General features: G+C 36.2%; 1 long non-coding RNA gene across 1 annotated transcript in view; it reads left to right on the top strand.

The window, feature by feature from the left end:
- The window catches only part of LOC308188115, a 437,773-nt gene that overhangs the window by 421,823 nt on the left and 910 nt on the right, over positions 1-15,040 (top strand). The window lies entirely within an intron of this gene.

Here is a 15,040-nt window from a genome sequence, read left to right as displayed (position 1 = left end):
GCCCTTTTAATCCCACTGCATGTAAAGCTGTATACAGGAATACATGCTTTGCATATAATTATTTTCTTCAGCAAGTTGCCCTGTGATAGTTGCAATATTGAGTCTTTGATTCTCTGCATAGCATTTTTATTAATAGTTGCACAAGTACCACCAGAAACAGTGTGAAACATCTCTTCTTAGTGTTTTGTCTATCCCTCTGGTCAGTCAAGGCCTACCTTCAATCACCAGTAATTTTACATCTTCCCACTACATATCAAAAAAATTTATTTCTTTATTGGACTTTTGGACTGGGCAGAGAGTCGATTGAGCATGTGACAGAACCCCTGGTGTAAGGAGGAAGAGAATGAAATCTATCTAGTTAGCTGTATTGGTCTGTATGTTTCCATTAAATGGATGTATCTGTCTTGCCATCATTCACTGTAATTGCAGTGTCTGGTAAGCTGACTTTCCCTCAAGACTAATGTATTTTAAGTTCAATGGATCACGGGGAAGATTTTGAAAGACTTGTGTAGAGTCTACACACTTGACTTCTTAATTCCAAGTGAAGACAATGTTGTGAGCAATATGTACTTCTTAACCAATAACTTATTGGAATATTAATTTGAGATAATTTTTCCATGGGAATTTCCACAGTCAAAAACACTTATAGTGGAGCACCACACATAGACAAATATATAGATACAAGTTGTTTTCAGAAAATACATTTAGATATATTTAGCTGTTACATTTAGAATCATAATCTTTCTATGGGACTATATTTCTCCTGATTCATCATCGGCTCTCGTGGAACTATCAACACAGTCAAAAGTTGCTGCAGAGAGATTCAGATGCTCTGAATGAGAGTATATTATACTTTTATACATTGTTTTGCATTTTATCCAAGTACATCTGGTATAATTAAGACTACTAGACCTTTAGCCTATCTCAAGATGCATTCCTTCACTGAAATAACTTGGAAAGACTTGTAGAAGCCCTAAACTCATTCCGAAGAGGATATCCATTAAGCTCTGTAATATCTAATGGACAAAATGTCATCCTTTTTGCCTAGACTTTCAAAGTATAATGACCTCACCAAACACACTAACCAAACAGCAATGAGAGAAGTGACCTTCCAAAATCTCATTTCTGTGGCTAGTGTAATCTCTCTTCAAATCTCAATTTCAATCCAAGATTCATACAATAAATCAGTGGCTTACTTACACCTTACTTTGTTCTCTAATATGACATAGCATAAGATAAGAGCACTACATTATCTGCTTGGTCAATGGCAATAGAAAGAAATCAGTGGTTAAAAAAATTAGTGGTTTAATTTCTTTTATCAAATGCCAAGAGTGACCAACTTTGTGGCTTCTGCTAGGAAAAAAAAAAAAAAAAAGGTCATGCCACAGGGTATGTATCATTCTTGGCCCACAACATTGCCTCTGCAAGTTCCCTCTTGAAGCAAAGGAAGAACAACTGCAAATAATAATTGTTATTCATGTTAATTAATACAGGGTTAAAAGGTGCATATTTGGACTGTAAAGAGAACCCTGTAAAAACACAACAATATTTGCTTTCAGCATTCATATTGTCACATGCTCAGACCTTTCAGTTTCCATCTTTCTTACTTTCTTGGGGACTTCCTACAAAGTCTATGTAACAAGAAGCCTAAAGGATATTAAGTAATCCTGGTGTTAACTAGATGCATAAATAGGCTGTGAAGTATTGCATTCCAGGTTATAAGCTTTGAAATGTGCCCAGTCTTTTTCTAAACATCTGTGTTCAGAAATTAGGGACACTGGAGATACTCCACATGTAGGCTTCTTTCACTAGCACCTCAGGTTAAATTCAGCACATTTTGGAAAGAAAGAGAACATTATTCCACTTAAAGACTGATATTAAAATGTGAACATCAGATCTCTCTTAAATTAAAGAGAACCTAATATTCTGTCTTGCCCACTCTTAGAAAGCACCCATCCATAGGCCTGCATGAAGAAAGTGCACTGAGAGCTTTCCCTTCTTAGGGCACCCAAAGGCACAACACAACCTTACAGCAGTGGTATTGGAGAATGCTGTATATCCTATCAGAAGCCCACCTTACGCTCAGCCTGTAAAGGGCTGCAAGAGCATCCCCAGCAATGCCTGAGCAAGCCTAGCATCCCATCAGCTCTGCAGTGCCTTTGGCTGCTCCAGAGGCTGAACTTGCAAAAGGGACAGTAACTGAGTCTAATTGTGAGGTCACTATATGGGCATTTTTTGTGGCCCATATCATCAGCATAGACTTTGCTAATGGTCCACATGGGTTATGACAGGCCACAGCAGGAAAGAGAAGCACGCTTACTATATCAGCCTTGGACAGTGGCAGCAGACTCCTGTTGTATGACTGACCATTAAACAGGAAATCCACATCTGAGCCTCAGACCCATTACACAATACAGTATCACGGCTTTCTGCTGTCAAAACCATAGCAAGACCATACTTGTGTTTGTGGTTTACAAGAGATAAGAAGGCTCCCTCATATTCCTACTTGGGTAGACACAGATTATACAAATTTGCTCAGCCTGTACTTGTGTCCCCACCAACACACAGCTCTTATACCAATATTCCTCTTAAGGCATTTTTATATTATGTTATCATTATTAAACATCTTTGAGATCATTCTTTCTTCCTCTTCTCTTAAGATTGTTCTGCTGTAAATTCAACAGGTTTTTCCATATCCAGCTGCACGAATGACAGACTTTGAAGACTTTGCTGATTCAAGGAACTGAAGTGATTGACTGGAACAACAGTACAGTAATAAGGGGACTCACTAGGGGTATGTTGCAGCAGACAGCTGTTATATTATTTCGGACAGGCAGTTTTCCTTATAAATATTTACTGTATTGAAAAACAGACAGCTATTGTAGTAGTGATCTGGAAAAAATTTTGAAAAATGACTGGGATTTTCCCTGTGAGACCAACATCAAAAGCTGTAACTGAATACACTTATGGTCCAATATTGCACAAAATTTGGGCTCAACCTGTACTTAGGCAAAACTTCCAGTGAAATACTGTATTTTCAGTGTAACTTTTGCTTGAACAGACATTTCAGGACTCACACCTATTGCTCACAAATCTCACCCAGTCTCAGACATGTGCCTGACAAAAATGGCCAAATGTTTCTCTGAAAGAAAGAGGCCTTCACAGCCCTCACTGCACCTGGCTTGATTTACACTAGTGCAACATTTGATCCAAAAGTAGGGATCAGTAAATTTATTAAGAAATCATTTAAATGCATCCAAAATATATTTTCAGAGAAGCTGCTGCAGGTTTTAGCATCAAAATCTGAACATCTGAAATTTAATAAACCATTTCTAATATCCATACCAAAGAAAGATTACTTGAAAAAAAACCACACTATGAAATAACTTAAATATTTGAGAGACATAATTTAGTTGCAGTTGTTGTTGTTGTTTAATTGGCTCTTTCGTTATGTAAAATGCTGTACCTATGAGATAATTGACTTTTCCCTGTAATTAAACCTGCAATTAAAAAATTGTTATCAGCACTTAAATAACTGCTTGGGAAACAATTCAGTGAAAAGAAGAGCTGAAATCGAACGAATGGTCTTTTCTCAGAGTGTGAATAACAACAAGGTTTCATAGTCTGTCAGTCACAGTACCAGCAAGCTTGTCTTTGAAAACGTTTCCATTTTTCAAGCTGTTAGAGGGATTGCTATAGATCCTGGGGGCATAAGCCTGAAAGAAAGATCATAATTCAGCAATAGGAGGTCTGCTTATCTCACTCAACAGTGAGCTGGCAGAGGAGGGGGACCCATGCTTTGTTTAGAGAGTGAATAAACAGCATACCTGCTTTGTGCCTGAACTGGCTTTATACCCTGATGGTACAGAGGTGGTGCATGGAGGAAAGAGTGAGACAGAGACAGTGAGGAAAAACCTGTGTGCCTGAGTGTGTAGGTGTGTTTTTAGTGGGATTATTCACATCTTCAAAATAGAAAAAGAAATCTGCCTTGTCCTTACAGTATCCCTTGATCTCTTTGTTAAACTGTATTTTTAGGTTTCTATTGAAATGTCATTCAGGAAATACCAGTTGACTTCCCTCAACAAAGAAAGAGAGAGGATGGTATTGTGACCTGTATCATGAAAGGAAAGCTGTGACTAAATTTTATATTATTTCTAATAAAACAGAGATAATTACCAAAGAAATTGTGAAAAATGTGGAGGGAAAAAAAAAAAAAAAGCAGCAGCAGCAGAAGAAATTAGATCATATTTATAACAGACATTTCACAGGGCTAAATTCAGCTATACTAATTTATCATGAATGGCTCTCCTACCTAGGATAACCTCATTGATTTCAGTGGATGGGTCTATGGGTCTACTTGCAAAGCAAAGTATTCCACTTAAAAAAAAAAGGGGGGGGGGGGAAGGGACAGGAGAGATTAAACTGATTATAACAGCAATGTGCTAATTTGTCTAGTAAGAACTGGTCATTTTATCCATTTTATCCTTTTAGAAGAAATGTATTTAAAATCTAATTACAATGGTGCATTTTAATTTGAAGTTACAGGTGACACTTGCGACATAGAAAGATAAGTAATTACCTTAGCTGGCTGCTGCAAAGCCAAGAAAACCAAACAACCAAAAAAAAAAGTCTTGACTGAAAAAGAAATATAGTAGAAGAATTTAGGCTTATGCTAAAACTATTTTACTGTTTTATCAAAGAGCTTTGACTTCTGATTTTTTCTGTGCATTTCTAAACAGATTTCACTTTGGATATTACAAGAAAATAGACTCAGAAGACAAACATGCAAACACATGTTTATTTTAAGCACATCACCTTTAAGAATGACCCTTTAAAAGATAAAAATTAGTATTTATATTCTACCTGCAGTCCAAAAGTTAATCTGACTTGAACACATTTTTAAAGGTCTTTAAGAATTTAAGAAAATAAATATTTCCATTTTCCTTCACTACTTTTTTTTTCTTTCTTTTTTTTTTTTTACTGCAGGAAGGCTAAATGAATATAAAACAGTTTTAACTGTTCTAAGTAATCAGTTTGACTGTCTCAGTTCTTCATGAAAGATAATGAGGTGTATTTGATCAGAAGGTTCATTAAAAATGATTACATGAAAAAAAGGAAAGTCATTCTAAATAGGATTGTTAATTGGGAAAAATGAACTAACATATGACTGAAGTTTGGATCCAAGATCAGAGTCAAAGAAAATGTGTAACAATTTGTTTTCCCCTGTGCATTAGTTTGTGTGATGTTATGACACTAACAACTCCCTCAGTTATATCAACTTTCATTTCTCTGTGTGATGTTGAAATAATTTACATTTTTCAAAATTACATTTGAGTTTCTGAGTATGAACTGCTGTAGGATGTAATTGGCTGTTTAGGAATCAATGTTTCTAATAACCAAACAAGTGTTGAATCACTACATTTTCCAGTGTCAGTCATATTCTTCATAAGACTTCTGAATTAAGCCTGTCACTTCACTGATATCTTATCCTTTTTAAATTGTATTAGAGTGAAAATGGTAACCAGAGAAAGTGATTTTTTTTTCATGTTTCATTTGCATAGCTAGTATAATCAGAGTAAAAAATAGTATGCTTTCTTTAACTTACATGGGCAAATATTGCTTGAATAGCCCTATAAACCTCACAGAAGCTACACCTCTGATTAAGATTTACGGAATTGACTGTCATGGACAATCATTAGCTTTTCAGATGAAAGCAAGCCTTATCTTTTCAGACATAACAAAAAGCATTTCTGTAATAAGAACACTCTTAGCTTAACAGTTAAGATACCTAAAATAATCAGGTATAGTAGATGCAAGGGAGAAAGCAGAACATATAGAACTAATCAAAAGAAAGAGATTTCCACTGAAATCTGCAGCAAGATTTCAGCCTATTATGCAATGAGCATATGCTCAATAAAATTTTCTTCCTCAGCAAAAGAAAGCAGAAAGTGCTTTTGAGAACAGGTGGGCAATAGGACTGTGACTTCCTCTATGAAACCTATGGATCTGTCATGGTTTTGTCTGGGACAGAGTTAATTTTCTTCATAGAGGCTCATACAGTAATGTGTTTTGGATTTCTGATTAAAATAGTGGTGATAACACACCGATGTTTTTAGTTGTTGCAGAGGAGTGTTTATATAGATCCAAAGACATTTCAGCTTCTCGTACTGCCCTGCCAGTGAAGAGGCTGGGGGTGCATCAAGAGCTGTGAGGGGACACAGCCAGGACAGCTGGCCCAGACTGGGCAAAGGGATATCCCATAGCATATGGCATCATGTGGAACAATAAAAACTGGGGAAAAGATGAAGGAAAGGAGGGGGACAATTTTTGAAAACAGTCAAAGCTTTCATCTTGATCAAACAATGGTGTGAAAGTACAATTTTTTAAACAAAATATGTGCTAGATTACTTAAAAAAATATTACATTTAAATATATATATATATATCTCCACTGCAAAATATACCACTATGCCTCTTCTCTGTTAAATGGATATAGGTGTAGGTTTCACAGGACTATTCAAGGCTAATTTATAAAGTAAATTCGTAAAGTAATGACCAGTTTTAGAAAGAAATGCTATTCACTTCTGTGTCTTTAAGAGATGGAAATGTATTCTCTATCAGGGACCCTAATCAAGAAACAACAAAGAAAAATGTTGTGAAGACAATGTTTGTTCTATCTTTTCCAAAAAGTTTTTCTATCTTATATAGTTGCAAACGATACTGTGTACTAAGCAGGAAATTAGGTCACTCTTACTATTTTTTAAATTAATTTCTATGGGAAATAAATTCAATTATACTTCATTTAAGCACCCGGAACTCAATTGTTCATTGCCTTGCCCTTGAGTATAAGTATTTTTTTGAATCCAGTTTGTATAATGTAGTGACAATGCAAGGTACAAGAGTGTAAATAGTACAGTCATTGTGTCTTAAAGCCTAAAATTTGAAACAGTCTCTCTATAAGCAAACTTCTCTCCTAAAAAATGCGTAGGGCATAAATATTGCTAAGCAGTCATTAGACTGATGAATAACTTACAGATAGAAATTGTACTGATGATACTTACTTGAGGAAAACAACCCCCCTCCCAAAAAAAAAAAAAAAAGTTGATGAAATTTAACAGTTGATGTTAGTTACATCACCAAGTTGTAGATTATATTTTTACTACTGAAACAGTTAAAAACTTTGTTGGCATCCAGGGAATCATTAAACATCCTGGGACCTTTGTTCTGTGAAGAGCTGCTTCTTATTACACTTGTCTGAAAATATATTCTGCAGAGAAACTTCTAGACAGTGCACCATTGTAGGCTGCAGATCCTCTGAAAAGGCATGGTGCACTGAATATTAACACCATTTCACACATTCCCAAGATGTATGCAATTACCTCAGGGAGAGGAGCTGGGAATGTGAGGTCTCAAGGGCTTAGATAATGACATAAAATAAATTGCAACGATTACCCATGTATTTTTCCAAGAGACATATTATTTAAACCTGTCTAGGCTTTCGAGAATGAAAGACAGAGGAATGTCCACTTTATAAAATTGCTATTAATGTGTGACCTAGAGTTGAAGACAAGGTTAATTATGGGTTTTTAACAGAAGTATCATTCTGGTTTAATATCAGTACCCAGGCCTTAAATATTGAAGTAAGTCACATTTTCCAGGAACAATTGCCTTTGAATGAAGAATGGCGGGGCTCTGATCTTTGCTGACCCTTATGACTCCCACTGTGCAAGCTATAGCAACAGTGTTGCTACAGCAACTGAGGAACACGTTGTAAAATAGGATAAAACCATGAAATCTGATGTCATACTTTCATGAGATACAACATTGCAAATAACCTCCTAAAGCAGATTTATTAAATGTTTGATATGTTGTATACAAATTATACGGGATCGATCTGAATTGAACTGAGGTGGACAACATTACCAATATAACTAGTCAATCTTTCAAGCACACATAAATGTCCTGGTCAAATGTTTGGCTCTTAAGACTATCAAGACTATTTCCTCAATGTTTTCTTCCTCTGGAGCTTATATCTCCGATCTGGATGTAGCAAGGGATCAGGTACACTTGCATTAACCTATATAGTTATCTCTAAATTAAATGGAGAAGAAGATATAATTGTAGTAAGTGCTATGTGAATGAGAAGGAGTTATCCCAGATACTATATAGTTTCATTTTGCCATGTCTACAAGCTGAATATTCCTCAGGTCAATATAAATCCATCCAACAAGCATGTAATTTACATAAATGTTCACAAATACAGCAGGTTACTTGATAACACTACATTATACTTTCTGAAAAAAAAAAAAAAGATTACAGTATGCTTCAGAACAAAGACATAAATGGCATGTTATGGTTTTTAACCATAAGTATCAAAAACAGTAAAATACACTAACACAGTTTGATCTAACAACAAGTTTTAAAAGGCAATGTCTTTATCAAGAGCATAACAAAACAATCTCAGAACAAAAGTCCTATTTATTAGAAAAAGTTCTTGCTGCTCAATACTAACATTTGCTATTAATATAACTTTTCAGTGAGATTAAGTATGTCACTGAATGGATGTATTGTGCTATACGTATTTTAATAGGCTTAATAAGCTACATAGTACAATATAAAAAAAAAATGGAAGGATCAGAAGGACTTACAGTAATCAATTTCATACAGTTTTTTTTTTTCTTTTTCCTTTTGTTTCACAATAGTCAAAGGGGGATACTTCAGAATAAGATGTAGATCTCTTATGTTGTATCCAGCCTTAGATTTCTGTACCACACAAGTATAGAAAAGCACAGATGGTGCTAGATCCCTACATCCCCAAGTACAAGCTTTGGTAGCTCCTGTAATTTGATTCATTAGTATGGTTAGTCAATTAATGTGTTTCTATGAAAGTTCTGCCTGTATATTAATAGCTTGTGATGCTATGCTCTACCTCATATATTATGCTGTAGACGTTTTGCCTTCATTGGAGACTCTAAAAGAATGTTGGTCCAAAAATTAACCTTACTAACATCCTCCTCTCCAAAAATAACTTTTTTGATACAGAAAGTTCAAGACGACACTCACACAAATCACAAAGTCAGGCAACAGTGATCTTGTTCTTACAAGGTCATGGAGGATCAAAGGATGGGTTGGTATATGTTCTCTAAATGCCAATATAAATGAACACTGCAAACTAAGAATGCTATTTTTCAATTTCTTGTTTGAATATTTTAAGGCTCTTACATGACAAAATGTTTATTTTCTCTACAATTACTCTTTCATTAAATATATGAAAATACATCATGCATATTTAGAAGAAACTTTGCTTTTAATCAACTAATGTACATAACTATGGTTACTGACAACAAAATAATGTATTTTCTTTTTCAATTAAAAGCTAAAACAAAAATCAACAGTATTTTATAAAAATAATTATTACTACTCAGCCAGCTCTAACATTCCCTTAGTTATCTGCCATAGAATTTTCATTGAAAACACAAGCTTATCCTTGTAAACTAATTGAAATGTCAGTATAAGAATTCGATGTTATGGCTGAAATTCTAATAATGACATCAGAGTTAAACTGCTTGTGAAATCTGGCTGCAAACTCAGGGACATAGAATTGAATATATATATCTGTGTAATAACTAAGTCTTTTATTGGAAGAACAAGGTAAGATATTCACAGCTTTAGTCTCCCTACTGAATTGTACCATTTTGTCCACTAGTTAGTAATACAAGAAAATCACCTGTGAGATTTGTTTACAGAAATAAATAAATAAATAATAATAATAATAGTCCATGTCCATTACCTGTAATTACAATAATTCTTTTAGCAGGGTTGGTTTCAGAGTTAAAATAAAAACTCCCTCAACAAACCCCTCACCTCAGCTCTACATTTCTGTAGGATCTGGAGCCCTCTTAGCTAGGTATTGTGACAAACTGAATTTATGATGTTAGAAAAGCAGAAACATTCTTTTAGGTTTCAGTTGGGTGTTTTGTATTTCTATAACAGAGTGTCATTTCTAAGCATCCCTTTCTGGTTTTGCAGTAGAAAGGACAGTGAATTAGCGCTGCATTTCATTTGTGAAGAACCTCATTGAGGAAACTGTTTATGTGCATAGCACTCAATAATGGCTGTTCTGAGCTGTGGGGCAGGTGCAATCCAAGTTGTGATCCCTAATCCCAGGTTGTCAGGTAGCTACAAACCTCAAACTACTGTCACTTTCTATGGTGCACTCCACAAAAGGGGTCCACTGACCACCCAAAATGGGAGACCTATTGGCATGAGTGTCAGGACCTTTTCTGCTCATGTGCAGAAAAGGTTTCATTCAAAAGAAACAACACCTAAAACTAAGGTATAGGTACAACCAAGGTGATTTAAATACCTGCCTAGATCCTTTCATGAATGGACTTCCAGTTCAAGAAAGCATTTAGCTTTCGTGTTTCCTGAACTCAGATGAGGTGAGACAGCCCTGAACAAACAACCTTCATTTCCCTTGTGGTGGTTTTACTCAGGTGGGCGGCTGAGCTCCACCACTCCCCCTCCTCAAAGGGAAAGGGGGAGAAAATATGATGCAAAGGGCTCAAGGTTTAAGATAAGCATGATTTAATTAAAGGGAACAGGAAGAGGGAAAAAGAACAAGCAAAGGCCGTGCGGAAGCACAGAGAGAGAAAAGCACTTACTCTCTACTTCCCATCAACAAGCGATGTTCAGCCAGGTCCTGGGAAGCAGGGCCTCGAAGCAGGGCCTCGAAGGGGCCTTCCCCTTTCCCACCCTTTATTGCTGAGTGTGACATCATATGGCATGGAATGTCCCTTTGGTTGGGTTAGGTCAGCTGCTCTGGTGATGTTGCCTCCCCATCTCTTGCCCACCCCCAGCCTGCTGGCTCTGGGAAGGTTGGAGGGAGCCCTGGTGCTGTGCCAGCACTGCTCAGCAGCAGACACAACACTGGTGTGATACCAATGCTGTTCTAGCTAGAAGTGCAGAGCACAGCACTGTATGGGCTGCTGCAGGGAAAGTTAACTCCATCCCAGCCAGACCCAGTACACCCTACACAGCGTACAAGATTGGGATTTTGGTCTTCCAAACTCAGCTGTCTGCCATTTATTTCAAATGCCTCTCATACTTCAGATTTTCCTGCCAATCTGATGGGAACTACTCATCTGTTTTGCTTTCTCATATCTCTGGATACACGTGTACACACACACATGCACTCATGCAGGAGGTCTAGTACAATCTCTCTTACAGGGGATTCACAAGGAGCAGGAACACCTAAATTAAGATGCACATCCCACCTCCACTCCTTCCAAATACAGGAGAGAGTCTGAAGATATACCACTTCATGCTAATGATTTGTATTTTCTGCAACCTGTGACTCAAAAGCTTTGTTCTCTTTCCCTGAAATAAAATTAGTCACAAAATGTCCCATGAGGTTTAAACTACTTTTGGCGTATAGTTTATTTTATAGATGACTTTTTTTCTATACAAGTTTCAATATTTTCACAGGTCCCCTTCCTTATTATGAGTGTTACTCTGTGTGAAAAGCGAACAAAACTAACTAAAACTAAAACTATGTCTATTCCACTTATGTTTCCTGTGCCACTGGCATCAGTAGGAATTTTGACATTAAGCTCAGAGGATGCTGGATCCAGCCCTAAACAGGCTCATGTACTGCAGTAACATCGTTTCCTCTTGTTTCAATGGCATACCTTGTTCTTTCTATTAGTGACCATCCAACACATTAAAGATTGATCAAGTCAAGGCAGGTTACAGCTAAAAAGAACATAATCCTCACCAACAAAGTTTAAGGCTGAAGCTATGACCTATCTTAGCTAATAAACAAAATGGGCTTCACAGGTGCCAGAATTCCACTACAATCAACCACTAATCCTTGTTTTGCAAGAGTGAAATAACAACAAAAGCAATTTATCTGTAAAATGACAAGTTGACTCTTACTAGGTTCATGTTAAAAAAGGAGAATTCTGTAGGTATTTTTAAATATATTTTTAATCGTGAACTTTAAAATCTTCATTTCTTCACATATGTGTTGTAGAGAGGGAATATTTATATTACTTGATTATTTTTTTAGTCTACTTTCCAGTCTCAATTATTTTATCAGCTGAAAAGCTGGAAAATGTACTTATGACTAAATGACTTTTTTTTTTAGCTAGTCCCCATGATACCATTCTAATTATGATAGCATTGAAAGAAAGAGCTGCAAACTTTCACGTTGTTATCTAATAATTCTATTCATTCAAATAAAATGTCAAATATATAAACCAATTGCCAATAAATTGGCATGATAAACATACTTCATATTGCATAGTCCTCATGTGTGCAGATAAATTGTGATTTTTTTTTATGTGTTATACATTTTCATAGATTTACATATAGCTTAGTTTTGTACTTAAGAATGCTTAAGTTCTGGGAAGAAGAAATCTTAAAAAAAAAAATCTGATTCCTATTATATTGTAAGATCTTTAGAGCAGACATTCTTGTTTGAATCTGTGAGGGAAGATCCACAAAAACACCGTGCTGGCACCAAGAATAAATAATGATCATCTCTAGTTTCTTTGCATTTTTCCTATTTTGTAACCTGTTGTTATCAAATAGACTTACAGGATAAGAGCAAGTCTTTATCTTGCAGGTTCTGTAGGTAAGTTTGGTTTTTTGCAAGCAATTTTTGTTGCAATTAAATCTTGATGATCTGTCAGACATCTGCACTGAGTAATGTAATTGGCTCTAATTTAAAAAATAATTTTGCTGTACAAGTAGCCAAAGGAAACAAAGAAAGGGGACAAAGGGTTAAAATCTGAGCCAACTGCCTTTCCTCAGGAAAAGCCTGTAGTTGAGACAAGGGGAAATCATATATGAGAATCATTTTCCTACTCTATATATAAACAAAGAGAAACTTTACTGTGAAAATATTAGCCATGAGGTTGTTTCTGACAGATGTCTTTACATCTTGATTCCATCACAGTCCAATGTAATGTTTTTGAATTCTACCTCATTTCAATATATATTTACTCAGAGAGGGGAGAATGACAAGAAAGTGTTTTTCAGAGTTTTTATTATAATTTTAGGGGGTAGAATATGCAGATAGCCATTATCCAAATCATCATCCAACAGTGCTGGGAAAGTAGCAATCACAACATTTAATATGTGCACAAATGGTTCCCATTAAAATCTGATAGACTGTATGGTACCTTCCACTAAAAGGAAAAGGAGGGGAAAAGAATAATAAAAAGTTGTGGAGAGGGCTATAAACTGTTATGCCTTTGTTTGCTCCTGAGTACCCATGTATATTTATAGGAATTCTGCCTCTCCTCAAGAGGCTGCTATGTCCTGTGAGTGTGCAGCAGAAGAGATAGTCACTGATCCCATGCGAGCATGCTGGACTTTTTTCATCCATTCTGCATGGCTTCGTTCTAGGTATAGCACCCTGAAGCAGGTATAACGAAGCATTTTGTTCACAGTATGTATGTTGCGTACAGTATGTTTTACACATTATATAAGACCTTCTTTACTTCTTAGCTTAGCGTATCCCTCACGTGCTAGTTTCAAGTGGATAAACCTTGATAGGGTTTATTCATTCCTGTTGGGAGTTTGAAAAATATGTGCTTCAGTAAGCACACGTCTGCATGACTTCTGCAACATTTTACCACATGCCTCACTTCAAAAAATCAAGAGTGCTTCACATCTGCCTGTCACTTGTGGCTCTCTGGGCCAGAGCTGTTGTTCTGTGTCTCTTGCAACAGAAGCACCTCACAGGCAATGCTCACTTGCTGTAGCTTGAGGGAATACTTAAACAGCAGCCAGTGCTGCTGACTTTTCTCATCATCTCCATCTTTACAACACCTTACAGTGGAGATTTGACAAAAAGTTACTACAAATAGGTGGTTTCTGATATTTCCTATTGAAGCCTTACCTTCACCAGGAAGAAACCTTTCCACCACACTGCAGAGGTACCAGGATGTAGCTTCGCCTCCTCAGGTTCTACAAAGCCGATGACTGTATTCCCCATCTTTTCATACCTGCTGTTCCTTTAATGGCAGAGTACAGATGAAAACCCTTAAATGTGTGCTTTCAAAATAGTCTGAGTAGATCTTCCCCACAGTTATTTTCTTCTTTCTTTTTCTTAATAAAGGTAAAAAATATGACCATGTGTGACATTTAAGAAATAAATAAATAAATAAATAATCCTGTTTTAAGGAAAAAGAAGGGGGAAAAAAAAGAGTATATTATTGTTTGTTCCAGAAAGATCTTGTGGAAAGGAACAACTTCACCTAGCAGTGTCAAAGTCAGGTTATTTATTTATAAATAAATAAATATGTCTGGTTCACAGTCAGCTCCATATGCTGTTTATGAAAATCCTGTCTCCCTCACCAGAAACTTGTCGTTTAATAGCTTAACAGAGCTTAAAGAAACATCATTGTTTAATATGATACAGGCTGATGCAACAATCTCCATTTCCATTAAGTGTTCACTGATCATTATTTCAGATATTCAATAGGGGTCTAGATGAGAGAAAATAAAGAGTTGCTGAAGATCCAGATTTATATCTCTAGGGGCTCCTTGGACGCCCTGTTAAGCTTTCTGAGATGCAAAGAAAGGGAAAAGATTTTTTTTCAGCCCTCGCAAGTACAATAACCAGAAAGGGATCTCTTGACCAGAAGGTCAGAATGAAGTTACTACGGACATTTGGTTACCCAAAGGGATTTGCAAGGCATCCAAGAAGATAGAAATGTTTTTGTCATCTTCACAATGAAGGAAGTCAGAAAAGCCACTGCTAATCAGGTGGTGATGTAATTCCAAGCATGCTCTTCAGAACACCTATACTACCACTATGTTCAACAGGAATATATGATTTTGATTGCCCTATCTTCATGCAGCCAATCTGAGTTAAGAAGGTTTGATTTTTAGAGGACATACCTTAGGCATTTTGACCACTAAGTCAAAAATCACAATTTTCTAACATATACAGCAATACCTTAAAGAAAGTGAACTTCTGCCATCAGTTATCTTTAGGCTGCTTCCTAATTATCTCTCTTCCTAGGATA

Source organism: Anser brachyrhynchus (genome assembly GCF_964034855.1).
Source record: "Anser brachyrhynchus genome assembly, chromosome: 1".
Classification (NCBI taxonomy): Eukaryota; Metazoa; Chordata; class Aves; order Anseriformes; family Anatidae; genus Anser; species Anser brachyrhynchus.
The sequence above is the reverse complement of the archived record's forward strand: the minus strand, read 5'-3'. Positions and strand labels throughout refer to the sequence as shown.